The 14,980-nt window shown below is 47.0% G+C and overlaps 1 long non-coding RNA gene across 1 annotated transcript; it reads right to left on the bottom strand.

Moving 5' to 3' along the window:
• Window positions 1-4,829: 4,829 nt before the first annotated feature.
• LOC120099776 (uncharacterized) lies at window positions 4,830-8,522 on the bottom strand. Its single transcript, XR_005498958.2, has 2 exons — window positions 5,971-8,522; window positions 4,830-5,843 (listed from the first exon to the last, which is right to left on the bottom strand). It is a non-coding gene; the product is annotated as an uncharacterized LOC120099776 (long non-coding RNA).
• Between the last annotated feature and the right edge of the window lie 6,458 nt (window positions 8,523-14,980).

The following is a 14,980-nucleotide window of genomic DNA, read 5'->3' as shown; positions in this document are numbered from 1 at the left end:
AAAAAAGGACTCAGATTCATGGTGTGTCCCTGGCAGGCAGTGCTCTTCTGTCCCCTCTGTCACCCAGACAGGGAGCACAGGATGCTCTAGACCCCCTACTGGAAGCTGGAGAGCTTCTAGTTCTCATCTGCATTCCCACACACAGGGAGGAAGACTGTCTGAGGCGACCTTTGGTTTGTGTTTGTTTTCCCGGAATGTCTGTGTATATTCTGTTTGTACTTCCCGTCCTCTCGTACAAAATGTTCTTTGATTCCTAGGATGGGACTGGCACAAATCACCCCACTGGGCTTGGTCCTGAACCATTTTAAGGACTCTTGCGGAGTCTCAGAAGACTTGTCTGGGTGTTTATGCCTGCAGACTAACCATCTTTTGCAGGAATGAATGGCCCACCTATAAAGTAAGATGGTCCGGGGAGGGTCGGCCTTGGCCCCCTGCCTTCCTCAAGCCCCCTTTCTGCTCCCGAGTCAGATGTCTGTCCTCCTCCTGCATAGACCAAGGGAGGAGCAGCCCCCGACCCCCTGACTTCTGACTCTCCTGATTCCACTTGGAGTCCACCTCACACTCTGGCCCAGACTCTACCATGGCTTTACCTCTCTGTCTACCATGGCTTTACCCCTCTGGGCTACAGGATTCCCAGATGCTCAGGGGAGACGTGGGTGTCATTTACCAGTAGTGATCTTTACAGTTGGAAGTTACAGGACTTCCCGGTCTTAGAAAGACCGTCACTCTCACAGGTCTTTAGATTCAACCACACTGACTCACCTGCCCACCTGGGAATGACCTTCAGCAGCTGCTCCAGGTCCTCTTCACCACAGAGGACAGAGAGGATCATGGGAGCCATCAGGAGCAAATGGGCTGCCCACTTAAGTCCAGGCTGCAGCCTTTCCTTGGACTCAGCCTAGCTGGGACTGTAACACTGTTGAAGGTAGGGAGAGGCTCTGGGTCCACCACCGGGTTCTGATAGGGGGGCCTCAGAGAGGCTGCCACGCAGCCCACAAACATCTAAGGTGAGCCAGGTGACACGGAAAGAATGAGAGCCCAGGAAATGTCTACAAAGACTTTTTGAAGCCTACAGGACCTACACTCTTTTTTGACCCAGAAGCCCAGAGCACCTGCCAGCTGTGAACATGGCTTCTGTTAACCAAGGTGCCCCTGACACCTATCGGAAGCTTCAGCCCCTGAATGGCTTTGCATCTGCCTCTGGTACCCCAAAGCCAGCCTCTATTTGCTTTTGAATGGCAAGACTGGGAGAGAGGCTTACAGGGACAACAAGTGACTTGGACACACTTGCCTCAGGGGAGGCACTGCATGAGGACTTGGGAGAGCACCAGCAGGGCCCCTCTCAAGTGACTGCGCTCCAGTGTGTATTTCCTGCCCCTGACTTGGAGTCACGCCAGGAGACCACGAGACTTGGCTACCAAGTGTCTGCTAAGAAGGCCCAGCTTTGTCACGGTCACCTACCTGAGGTACATATTCAAGAGAGGCTGACCAGTGCGTGCTGTCAGATGCTCCGGAAGCAACCATCCTTAGCACCCCAGTCCCATCAACCCGGAGGCAAATACGGGAATTTCCAGGATCTGCCGGGTTTTGTAGACTTTGGGTGCCAGGGTTCACTGAGATAGCCAAACTGTTATATACGGCCACCAGGGGCTAAGAAGACAAACTAGAATGGACCCCTGAGATGGATATGGCTTCTAGGAAGAGCCTTGTTGGAGGCACTGGCTGTGAGCTCTCCTGGACATTCACAAACTTTCCATCCGTACGTGGATCAGAGAAAGGGGATAGCAAAGGCAGTGCTCACCCAAAGGCCTGTGGCTTATTTATCTAAGAAGCTGGACCTGGTGGCCCAAGGACGGCTTGTCTGCCTCTGGATCATGGCTGACGCTGCCCTGTTAGTCAAGGCTGCTGACCAAATAACCACAGGGCAGGGACTTGCTATCACCACCCCCATGTTATTGAGGGGACCCTCAAGGATCCACCCAGCCAGTGGCTGTCCAATGCCAGACTGGGGCACTTTCAGGCTCTACTTTTGAATCCCCCTCACATACGATATAACCCATCATCTGCCCTAAACCCAGCCACCCTGCTCCCTGACCCATCCTCAGACGGGCAGCATGACTGCTCTACAGCTCTGGGGCACGTCCAGAACATCATGCCAGACTTGACTGACACACCCTGGCCAGACCCAGAACGTATCTATTTCACAGGTGGGAGCAGCTTCGTCCAGAGTGGAATCACGTGTGCAGGGGCTGTGGTAATGGACTAGGACTCTGTTTCTTGGGCAGTTGTTTTGGCCGCCAGGCTCTAACCCAGGCCTTAAGACTGGCAAAAGGAGCCATAGCTAACATTTACAGACAGCAGATGGGATTATTGATTGCTGAAGGAAAAACCATCAAGAAAGGGAAGGAAGGGGTTGGGGATTTAGCTCAGTGGTAGAGCACTTGCCTAGCAAGCACAAGGCCCTGGGTTCGGTCCCCAGCTCAAAAAAAAAAAAAAAAAAAGAAAAAGAAAAAGAAAGGGAAGGAATACTTGCTTAATAAGGCATCATGGCGGGCTGGAGAGATGGCTCAGTGGTTAAGAGCCCCGACTGCTCTTCCAGAGGTCCTGAGTTCAATTCCCAGCAACCACATGGTGGCTCACAACCATCTGTAAAGAGATCTGATGCCCTCTTCTGGTGTATCTGAAGACAGTTACAGTGTACTTATATATAATAAATGAATAAATCTTAAAAAAAAAAAAGGCATCATGGCTTCCTCTCAAAGTGGCCATGATTCATTGCCCCAGGGCATCAGAAAGGGACATCAGAAACAGCCTGAGGGAATAGGAGAGCTGATAAAGCCAAAAGGGAGGCCACCCAAGCTTCCACTGCTGACATCCTGGTGGCTGTGCTGCACCTCCCCTCTTACCTGCTGCTCCCAGCCATCCCCGAGGCTGAAGACCGATGACATCAGACGAAATGCCAAGGAGTTTGCAGAAGACATGATGGTTGCTGACCTCTGGAGGGTGCACCCTCCTAGTGGAGTTTGCTAACCCATCAGATTCGTCAAGCTTCACACCTGGTCACCGTAAGCTGTGAGGGACAAGGTACAAATATTTGACTTAGGACACTTGGCTGATCAGGTGATCTCAGACTGTGCCACCTCTCAGGCTGTGAACCCCTCAGACCCCAGTCAAGGAGCTGCTCCAGGGTCCAGAGCCAGGGGTCAATGGCCAGGGCTAGTTGGGAAATAGAGTATACAGAAATAATATACAGAAACATATGGATATAAGTATTTGCTAGTTTCTATAGACACCTTTTCAGGATGGGTAGAAGCCTGCCCTACAAAGGAGACTGCCAATGTGGTGGCAAAGAAGCTTCTGGAAGACATCATGCCCAGGTGTGGATTGCCTACCCTGCTTCTTTCTGACAATGGAGCAGCACTCACCTCTCAGGTAACTCAATCTCTAGCACAGGTTCTGGGGACCGATTGGAAATCACATTGTGCATACAGACCCCAGAGATCAGGGCAAATAAAAAGAATCAGACACTGAAGGAGGCCTGGACCAAATTAACCCCTGACACTCGTGGTGACTTGGTGTCTCTCCTACCTTATGCCTTACGTAGGGTTAGCAACACCTCCTATACTCTAGGTCCCCTCCCCTTTTTGAGATCCTGTATGGGAGGCCTCTCCCGTGCTGCCTAACTTCTAGTACCTCGGGACCCACTCTGTGCATTCATAGCCTGGTTGTAACTAGGACTGACGATTTCTAGGTCTTCAACCAGCTAGCACCTCCAGAGAGTCGGATTAAGAGGGTAGCCATTTCTGCTGTGTTACTAGGTTCTGTCTTTGACATAGCATCTGGAGCTGCTAGTGTAGGGGCTGCAAGAGGCCCTGTCCCCAACAAAAACACACAATGGATTTCTTCTGCGGTAGACCACAGCTCTCTTGGGAGTCGGCACAGGAGCGGGGTGGAGGGACAGGTCATTTTGGTATCAGGCACCTTGCCCAACATCTGGGAACCTTGCATGATAGTAAGCTTCCTTCCTCTTTACTGAGAGGAGGAACTTGCTCCTTGCCCCACCACTACGACACTCAGCTACCTCCCAGGTGTTTTCACAACCTTTGTTTGAAAGCTTTCTTTTCCTGACCCTCCTACGATTTAAGGATGAAAGTCCTGGTGGGGTTGAAGAACTCGTGGGTATGTTAAAAGTTTGGCCCACTGGGAGATGGCTCAGCAGTTGTGAGCACTTTTTGCCTTGCAGAGAACCCAGGCTTGGGTCCCAGTACCCACACGGCAGTTTACAACCATCAGTAATCCCAGTTCCAGGGGATGCCATCCTCTTCAACTCCATGGGCACCGTGCATGACCTATGTGGTGCACCTATGTACTTTCAGGCAAAACATAGATGATTTACAAACCAAAACAACATAAAACATTCAGTTTAGGAACGTGGAGTCTTTGGGAGAACCTGCTGCTGGCTCCTAACTTACAGCCCACCTGTCTCTTTCCTCCTGTCCCACCGTGGGGGCTCCTTGGGTACCCCACAAATCGTGCCCCCGATCTCTTCATATCAGAGACAGGGCTTTCGGGTTTCATCTGACCCCTTGCTTACTACTTCAGGGAAGCAGCTTGTACAGGTTCTGCAAGCAGGCTGCTAACTCTATGTTGGATCTTAGGATCTTGGGTCTGATCCAAAGTGGGGGCAGACACATCCCCCGGTCCTTAAGAGACTCCTTCCTTTGTGTGAAGACTCAACAGTGTAAGCCGAAGGCAGTGAACAGCGTCCCGTATAATTTACTGAGCACCTACCATGTGCTCCAACCTCCTCTTATAGGAACAAGGGCTGTGAACAAGAGAGGATTTTATCTTTACAGATCTTAGTGGATAAGAAGAGATGTAAATAAAAAAAAAAACCCACAGGGACTACTAACAAAAGAAACACGTTACATTTCACACAATTACTCTGGTTGCCTGGAAGTTTCAGAATTCTGGGACCATTATTAATTTTGACCTCCGGGATTTCAGTGAGGGGAGTCAGGATGCACGGGGTTCCCTCAGTCCTCTTCTTTTTCCACCAGAGGGTGCCATGCCCACATTTGTTGGGCTTTCTTACCAGCATGCAAAAGCTGCCGCTGAACCTGTATGGGGGGTTTCTGTTAGGTGCCCCCCATCCCCACTCCCGCCGCTCCCTCCTGTCCGGTCTCCTGCCTCAGAGCAGCTCACTTCTGTTAGCCGCAGAGGCAATCGCAGTGATCTACCAGCGGCATTTTTGCTGATGTCCCAAAGTCACACATTCCGTCTCTCCATCTTGAGTTTCCAACTCAAGAAAAGCCAGGAGGGTAGGGAGGAGAGGAAAGACCAGCCGGCGGGAACTTCTAAAGCACGCTGGAGGAATTGTTGGTTTGGAAAGCACTGGGGTGTGTGTGGGGGTGGGGCTTGCATTTCATTCCTAGGGCATTTAGGGACCGACTCACAGAGGGGTACTTGGGAGTTCAGAGTTCCGTGAGTGATTTTGCATCTTTGAAAGATCTGTCTGGCTCTTGTTGGGAAACAAAGGAAAATACACGAAGCTACTGATGTTCTTGGAGGAAGATTATAACCATGGAACTTCTGGAAGCCAGCTCGCATTCATAAGGGAAGCCAAAATTAATGTGGTCAGCCCATGAGAAGTCAGAGAAGGTGCAGAGAGTGACTAGGTTTGCGATGGTCCTGCTGGACCACTGTCGTAGCCTCACCTTGGCTTTTCAGCTCTTCCTTCATCTGTAGCTGGCGATCTCGCCTTGGCTGAGCTCTGCGTGTCTCCATGGGGGCCGACTGTGGGGACGTTAGGAGAGCCAGGCTGCTGCTCCCGGCTAAGGGTCCTGGAAACACACAAACATAGGCAGGTATTTAATGCACAACACATAACTATGATATGAAAACCAGATTGTCAATGTAAAATTTCTGAAGCGGCTTAAAAGAGAGGGAAAGCAAAAAGAGGCATCTGACCCTGAAGAGACGGGAGCCCTCTTAGTCATGGCAAAGGGGCATAGTCCCATCCTCGTGGGCGGATGAGAGAGCTCCTGCAGGAAAAGATGTCTGTGACTTTGTATAGGAGAGGATCTCTCTCTCTCTCTCTCTCTCTCTCTCTCTCTCTCTCTCTCTCTCTCTCTCTCTCTCTCTCTCTCTCTCTCTCTCTCTCTCTGAAAGGGAGTTACGTTGCTTGCCCGCAAAGGTAGCTGGGAAGTGTAGTCTTTTTTCTTTTCTTTTTTTTGGGGGGGGGGCAGGAAGCTATCGATCAGGGGATTATGCCAAGATATCAGTTCTCAGCCTTGAAGTCAAAACTTCAATGGCTAAGCGGTAATAGGGGGAGGGACTTGTAAGGGTGGGACAGGAAGAAGAAGAGGAGGGAGGGTGGGCTGTGATCCGGATGTAAAGTGAATTAAAAAAATAAAAGTAAAAATTTCAAGGGCTGTGGATATAAACTAAGAAAAACCCATTTGCTCAATCCTACCTGACCTCAGACTAAATTTGAGGGCAGCCTGACTCTCAGGTATGTACAGCCCTTTACGGGTTCCATAACTCACTCAGACGATCGCTGTTTCTGCAACTTCAAGGCTTCCTGATCAGTGATAGGACAACGTGGTTACACAGCTGTGTCTCAATCTTATATCCCGTCATGCTTGCTAACAGCCATCACAGCTACGTCAACGGGACCTACCAAACTTGTGGTTGCTACCTTTATAAGCCCCTGCTCACTCAGCTAGGGGCCACTTCTTTAAACATGTAGTCACAGGAGTGTGTAATCCTCAGCCGGGTCTGTGGATCAATAAAAATGTCAAATTCAGGGGGTTGGGGATTTAGCTCAGTGGTAGAGTGCTTGCCTAGCAAGCGTAAGGCCCTGGGTTTGATCCCCAGCTCCGGAAAAAAAAGAAAAGAAAAAAAAAAAAGAAAGAAAGAAAAAAAATGTCAAATTCATAAAAAAACTCGTCCTGGTCTCCTTCTCTTGGGTGAGAACAGCGTGATTACAAGAAACGGCATAACAAAAAAACAAGATTTCTATGTCAAGTGTGTTGTATGCCTTTCAACTCTGCACGGGGGTGGGGAGTGGGGTGGGAGGTGGGGCATGGGGGTGGGGGATGGAGGAGTTCAGAGTCAGCAGCCTCTCTCTGCTAGAATGTGTGTTTGAGACTAGCCTGGGCTACATGAGAGTTTGTTTCAAAAGCAAACCAAATAAAACCAAATAAAATGCTAAACATGCCTCAAAAATAAAAACAACTATTACACGTCAGTTAAAACATATCAAAATGCATTGAAAAAAAAAAAAGTCTTATCTCCTTAATGAGCTAACCAACAGGGAGGGAGAGCGCTTCCAGTTCAGTTCTGACTTGAGGTCACCACCCTGAACATGTGGTATCCTCAGCAATAGGGTCTAACCTGCTGCTTCTTCCCTTTTCCTCTCCAAGCAGAAGAAAAATTTCTATCAAAAACAACTGTTATGGGCTGGAGAGATGGCTCAGAGGTTAAGAGCACTGACTGCTCTTCCAGAGGTCCCGAGTTTAATTCCCAGCAACCACATGGTGGCTCACAGCCATCTGTAATGAGATCTGATGCCCTCTTCTGGTGTGTCTGAAGACAGCTACAGTGTACTTATATATAATAAATAAATCTTTAAAAAAAGATAGTTGGAAAAAAAAGAAAACACCTGTAATAAAAAGATAAAGCCTAGAGGGACAGGAGATTTCACAGAAATATATATATATTCACAGAATATATATATATATGTACATATATATATATATACATATATACATATATATATATATTTTTTTTTTGAGACAGGATTTTATGTGTAGCTCTGGCTGGCCTGTAACTCACAGAGATCCTCCTGCTTCTGCCTCCTGAGTACAGGGATTAAAGGCTTGGGCCACCATAGTTGGCTTGAGTTTTCATTTATAATATAATTGTGTTATTAAAGAATGCTGTCTAAATTTGGTAATGCTAAGAAAGGAGCCATCAGGTAAGAGCAAGATATAAAAATTAAACATACAAAATGAATTTTTGGTAAAATATAGGTTGAAAAGGGAAAGAAAATAATTTTCAGAGGTCTAATGAGTTTGTCCTAATGTCAAGGATTATTCTAGAATGGAACTAGACCGAGGAGGCAAAAGTTTAAACTTAAACTAATTAGCTATAATTAAAGGTTATTAAAAACTCTCAGGGTCAAATTTCAATGTCCAGAGATAAAACTGGTAGGGGAGTAACATTTACAAAAACTGCCACTCAAGAGCCATTAAAGAGTTGAAGTTTGGGGCTGGAGGGATAGCTCAGTGGCTAGAAGTATGTATTGTTCTTGCAGAGGATCTGAATTCGAGTCCTAGAACCTACATTAGGAGTCACCCATCGGGCTGGAGAAGTGGCTCAGCGGTTAAGAGCGCTGACTGCTCTTCTAGAGGTCCAATTCCCAGCAACCACATGGTGGCTCACAACCATCAGTAATGAGATCCGATGTCCTCTTGTGGTGTGTCTGAAGATAGCCACAGTGTACTCACATACATAAAATAAATAAATCTTAAAAAAAAAAAAAAAAAAAAAAAAAAAAAAAGGAGTCACCCATCACTCCAGCTCTAGGGAGATCTAGCACCCTCTTCTGGTCTCCATGGGGACTGCACTCATATCCATGTATGTACCTTTTCCCAGTGCATTCACAAAAGTAATGAAAATTTTTTTTTGTTGTTGTTTTGTTTTGTTCTTTTTTGTTTTTCAAGATAGGGTTCCTCTGTGTAGTCTTGGCTGTCCTGGAACTTGCTCAGTGGACCAGTCTGGTCTCGAACTGAGAGATCAACCTGCCTCTGCTTTCCAAGTTCTGGGATTTAAGGTGTACACCATCCTGGCCAAATATACATCTTTTTAAAAATTAAATAAAATGAAGGTTTTTGTTTTATAGTCAGATGCTAAGTTTCTGTGTTTCCCCACTGGCTACCACTCTCAATTCCCAGGTAGCAGGAAACATTCAGCTAAAAGCAATTACTCCTGCTTAGGGTAATTCTCTTAAATTACATACTAGTTATGAAACATTACTTTTTGCATATGTGTGTGTGTGAGTGTGTGTGTGAGTGTGTGTGTGAGTGTGTGTGTGCAGGTGTGAGTGTGTGTATGTGTGTGTGTGTGTGTGTGCAGTGTAAGTATATGGCAAATGAGTATAGAGAACAGAGGTCAGGCTGGAGAGATGGCTCAGTGGTTAAGAGCACCGACTGCTCTTCCTGAGGTCCTGAGTTCAAATCCCAGCAACCACATGGTGGCTCACAATCATCTATAATGGGATCCAATGCCCTTTTCTGGCGTGTCTGAAGACAGCTACACTGTACTAATGTACATAAAAATCAATAAATCTTGAGAGGGAGAGGGAGAGGGAGAGGGAGAGGGAGAGGGAGAGGGAGAGGGAAAGGGAGAGGGAGAGAGAGAGGAGGTGTCAGCCTTGGGCCTTCCGGTCCTCAGTGCAAAGTGTATTATGGTGGTTTTGGTCACAGAACTTCCCTTTAACTTACAGGAGGCAACCAAAGGCAACCATCACCTCTGTTGTTTTAGGAGCCTTTTGGACCAGCCTGACCAACAACTCAAGAGGAGCACTCCCATGCCTGGTGCTGGGGGTTTGCTTAGGTAGTCAAGGGCTTCTAGGGGTACATTCTCTAACTTAATTACAAATGCACGCCCACACAAATCCTTACGTATGTGTAATTTTGCGTAAACATAAAATAATGTTTCCCTATGGCCTTTGCAAATGTCCTCAGTGCTATTTATCCCTGGTGTTAGTGTACGAGCGGTCCAGCTGGCCTGCCCCCAGGGCCCTCACAATTACTTATATCACCAGCTGCCACCACCAGGTGTGCCAGGTGTGTGCAGCTGGATAACAGGACCCCTTCTTCCCCAGGTTTCTATCCTCTGCACTCCTTCTCTCCCTCTCTGTCCTCACTGCTTTGCTCCCGTCTGTCTGTCTGTCTGTCTGACTGTCTCTCTGTCTACATGCCCACTCACCTGCCTCTATCCCTTCCCAGGTCCTCATTCCTCTCCCATCCCCCAATAAACCCCCTTTACACCAGGTCTGTTGCATGGTGTGATTTCTTACAGAATTCTCAAAGAACTAATTAAAAAGGGGGAGGAGAAACAAAATTTCTACTAAGGAAAAATTATTGTCTCTGTTAATCCCACTGAAAGAGTAAAGACCATTACTCAAATTCTTTGGTCAAATAAAGCAAGCTTTATTTTCTGTCAGACGGGATTAACTAAAGTGAGGGTTTGAGGAGCACAGCGGGAGGTGGGATTTACATATTCCCCAAAACTGCCAGATTAGGGGTTCTCAAGGGTGGGAGTGTTTTCAGAGATTTTCATGTAGGAACTTGGCTGAGCATTTTAAGATTATTTGGCAGAACATCTTACATTCTCAGAGTGTATTCAAGATATGAGGCTAACTCCACAGGGCCGGGGGTGCATTTCAAATCCCAGAAACAGGCGAAAGTACGGCCAACTTGATTTTTGCAGCAAAAAGAAAGGAACTCGCTGTTTTAAAAACAAGATCCCAGGGGCCGGAGAGGTGGCTCAGGGTTAAGAGCACTGCCTGTCCTGAGTTCTATTCCCAGCAACCACACGGTGGCTCACAACCATCTGAAATGGAATCCGATGCCCTCCCTGGTGTGTCTGAAGACAGTGACAGTTACTCGCATACATAAAATAAATAAATCTTAAAAAAAAAAAAAAAACAAAAAACCCAAATGTTCAATTTACCAAATGAAGACTCAGGACGCTGTGGAGAAAGCCTGTTAGCACAGCTGACCTTCCAGAAGGAAAAGGCTCCTTCTCCTTCTCCACACTGTCAACTCCACCCTTCAACTCAAAGGCCCTCCTTCCTACATCCTTATGTCCCTCCCTGTTGGCTGGTTGCTTGCTCCACCTCTTGACTTAAGGTTCCCCTTGACCTATCATTGACTTTATTTAATCCCATTTACAGAAAGCTCTTTGGATTAAACGTGTGTGCTAGGGCTGAGGCACACCACAAGGTTTTCCTAGTTCACAGTCTTGGGGTTCACAATGTGATCAAATGTCCTACAACGTGAACTTCTTTCCGACCTGATAGCAAATGTCCTCCACCTTAAGATGGAGTCTGGCTGGCCCATCATTTCTGCTTTGTCTTCTGTGTCCCTGTCAAATCCTTGGTAGGGAATGGTCATTTACAAGCTGTTGTATAGGCTGATAATGACAGTGGAAGCCAAGTATTTTACCATTTCCTATTTGGAAAGAGACAAGGTTTGTATCATGCCTAGGGTCTCTGTGTCTGACTGGTTAGCATAGACAGAATAAAAAATAAAATATAAAAAATAAATTATTCTTTTTTTTTTTTTAAAGATTTATTTTATTCATATGAGTACACTGTAGCTGTCTTCAGATACACCAGAAGAGGGCATTGGATCCCATTACAGATGGTTGTGAGCCACCACATGGTTGCTGGGAATTAAACTCAGGACCTCTGGAAGAGCAGTCAGTGCCCTTAACTACTGAACCATCTCTTCAGCCCTGAAACCCTATTTGTAATAAAGGCTCTTGAATGCTTTATCCTCCCTTCTAGCCCACCACCCACCAGAGGGAGTGGAAATGAAAGGATATAGGGGAAGTGGACCTGTTTAGAAATGGTTCTTTGGAGCAACTCCCATCTGCCTTGTCAGGAAATCGGCAGTTCGGTTCACAGGTCAGCAGCGGCAGCTTGATCTACTCGCAAACACTTCATGGATACACCAGCAGTCCGGTTCAGTAGAGTCAGGATAGCAAACATGAACCAGCTGGTGGTGGCTCAATCTAGCAGAGACAGCCAGGCCCCAGCCAGCTCATCACGAGTCAGCAGAATTGACCAGGACCAGCAGGGACGCCAGGAGAAGTTCTTTGCTGTGCCTCTCTCAATGAAGTGAAGGTCAGTGAAGTCAAAGACTCAAGACCAGTGAAGCCTTGCAAAACTAGCTATGCAAGCCCTCAGTCACTGTCCACTGGGTCCTATTTATACCCCCTCCAAACAGCATGTGCCCTCCTTCCCACGGGTCTTGCCTCAGCACGTGAGTCTCTGAGCAAAACTCACGCATCAGCTGACTTCACTCTGCCAATTGGCCTGAGTCTGGAGAAGCGTGGAGAAGCCACCAGAACACGACCAGAAGCAAGAGCGTTTCTCTCTGGAATCATGGCAAGCGACGACGAATAAACAACAGTAAGGTGAACCAATACCACCCAGCGTTGTCCACCTTCTGTTGGGTCCTTCTTAACATCGTCTGTCCTTTCACATGACTGCTTCAGCGAAACCTTCTTTGACATACTGACTTTCCAAAGAAATCGTAAGTTTCCACTCCAGTCCCAGCTGAGGAGATAGGGAGCCATCGCATCCACTGGATTGGCTTAGGTCAGTTTTTAAGGCCAGGATTCTCTGTTTTTTTTTTTTTTTTTCTTTTCTTTTTTTCGGAGCTGGGGACCGAACCCACGGCCTTGCGCTTCCTAGGCAAGCGCTCTACCACTGAGCTAAATGCCCAACCCCGGGTTCTCTGGTTTTGTAGGACTTCCTAGAGCTAGTATGGTGCAGATCACTTTTGAAACAGTTTACAGTCTACAGTTGATATCTAGATTGTATTTATTATCCAACTGGACGCAGACTAGGGACGGAAGAACACTTTTTTTTTTTTTTTTTTTTTGAGATCAGATGAGGTCACCTTATATCAGCCTGACTGTCCTAGAACCTTCTCTGTAGACCAGGCTGACCTGGATCTCAGAAATCCTCCGGCATCTGCCTCCCCAGTGCTGGGATTAAAGACATGTGCCATCTTCCCCTCAACCTCCCACTCCCTACCCCCCACCCAAATAGTTATTGACCATTTTCCAAGTTATATATGCAGAATGTTTAGTAAGTTAAAATTACCCAGGTCAATGCTTTGTGTAGAAAGTTCTCTCTCTCTCTCTCTCTCTCTCTCTCTCTCTCTCTCTCTCTCTCTTCCTTTTCTTTTCTTTTCTTTTGGTTCTTTTTTTTTTTTTTTTTTTTCGGAGCTGGGGACCAAACCCAGGGCCTTGCGCTTCCTAGGCAAGCGCTCTACCACTGAGCTAAATCCCCAACCCCTCTCTCTTCCTTTTCTTTTCTTTTTTTTCTGAGAGGATTTCTCTGTGTGACAGCCCTGGCTCTCCACTCTGAAGACCAGGTGGGCCTCAAATTCACTTCCACCTGCTTCTGCTGCCCTAGTGCTGGGATTAAAGGTGTGAATTACCACCCCCTAACATACCTGCCTTCCTGTACCCCTCACAAATAGTTACTGACCATTATCCAAGTTATCTATACAGTCTCTTGTATCTAGGTTATCTATACAGTCTCTTGTAAATTAAAAATATTCATGTATAGATTTTTAGTTATTACCCCATGTGTTGTAATTTTTTAAGCTGTTTTCTTTTCTTTTCTTTTTTTTTCCGGAGCTGAGGACCGAACCCAGGGCCTTGCGCTTGCTAGGCAAGCACTCTACCGCTGAGCTAAATCCCCAACCCTCTTTGTTTTTAAGATTTATTTATTTATTTTATGTATATGACCGCACTGCCACTGCCTTCAGACACACCAGAAGAGGGCATGGATTCCATTACAGATGGTTGTGAGCCACCATGTGGTTGCTGGGAATTGAACTCAGGACTTTTGGAAGAGCAGTCAGTGCTCTTAACCACTGAGCCATTTCTCCAGCCCCCTGATTTCTTTTTTGTCATGAAATCAGGAGGCTCATCTATATAGGACAGACAGGAAAAATTTAAGTAATCATGCTTGAGTCTAGTGAAGCAGGAGCAGTAACAACTCTAGACCCAGCTTTTCTGAACAGCTTAAGACAAAACTTCTTATTCATATTAAATTCCTTTTAAATTGAATTTAGTGGCTGGGATTGGAGCAGAGCACCTGAGAACAGAGAGAACAGTCATTGTACGTGACCAAAGCAGGCCTCTTCATTTTCCCAATTTGCTTCCCCATCTCTTTTGGGCCATTGTTTTTCTTGGATGAGAAAACAGGGCAGTAGAGGCTCCACTCTCTGGGAGTTTGTAGGGGAACCACAAGTGGTGGAGTGGATTCTAGAGGCCAGCCTCTGCTGCCTGCTCATCTCCCTGCCAGCCTAGCTCTTCTGGCCCTTCCTGTCTGTCTGCCTGCCCTGGCAAGGCGTGCCCCTGCAAAGCCAGCACCTAGCAGCAGACTCAGGAAGGGAAAACAAAGGGTTCTTTGCCTGTCTTCCTGTTGATGCTGGGATGCTGGTGGTAGGAGAGCAGTGGCTGTGCGTGCATGCGTGCGTGCAAATGAAACCACAGAGCACAAAATATCCAAAAGATAAAGTCAGCAAAAACCAAAGCCGTGGTCAAAAGCAAGACATGCGGTGACGACTTTCATGCACTCATTTAGCTGGGCTGGCTGAGTTCCCTCACAGTCCTTAAACATCTAGGAACCAGGCAGGCAGAGAAAAACACACAGAACAAAACACAGGGAACCAAAAACCAGGCACCAAAAAGTTTCCAGGAGTGCCATATCCTGCTGTCACCACGGTCAGGAGTTTGTGTTCCTCACCAGGTACTTCTCTGCCTCCCAGAGAGGATCCCACCACAAACAGTGTCAGATGGCATAGAATAGGGTTCTCAACCAGTGGGTCTCAACCGTGAGGAAGCACACATATTCCTGATGGTCTTAGGAACCCCCAACCGTAAGCTCATTCTCACTGCTAATTCTCACTGAAATTTCGGTTTGGGGAGTTATCTCAGCCCCTAAGACTATCAGGCATATGTGTTTTCTGACGTTCGCAGACCACAGGTTGAGAATCACTGATATAGAAGGGACTTACCCATGGAGGACTCCTCACACAGGTGCTTTCTTTTTAGTGTCGCAGGTCACTCCAACATTCTGCCAAACTGAAAGTGCACAGTCGTATATACAGGGTCTTCTACACATGTTGGGGTGGGATCGGGGGTCTAAGAGCAGATGCTT

This window comes from Rattus norvegicus, chromosome 1, assembly GCF_036323735.1.
Source record: "Rattus norvegicus strain BN/NHsdMcwi chromosome 1, GRCr8, whole genome shotgun sequence".
NCBI classification, from domain to species: domain Eukaryota; kingdom Metazoa; phylum Chordata; class Mammalia; order Rodentia; family Muridae; genus Rattus; species Rattus norvegicus.
The sequence above is the reverse complement of the archived record's forward strand: the minus strand, read 5'-3'. Positions and strand labels throughout refer to the sequence as shown.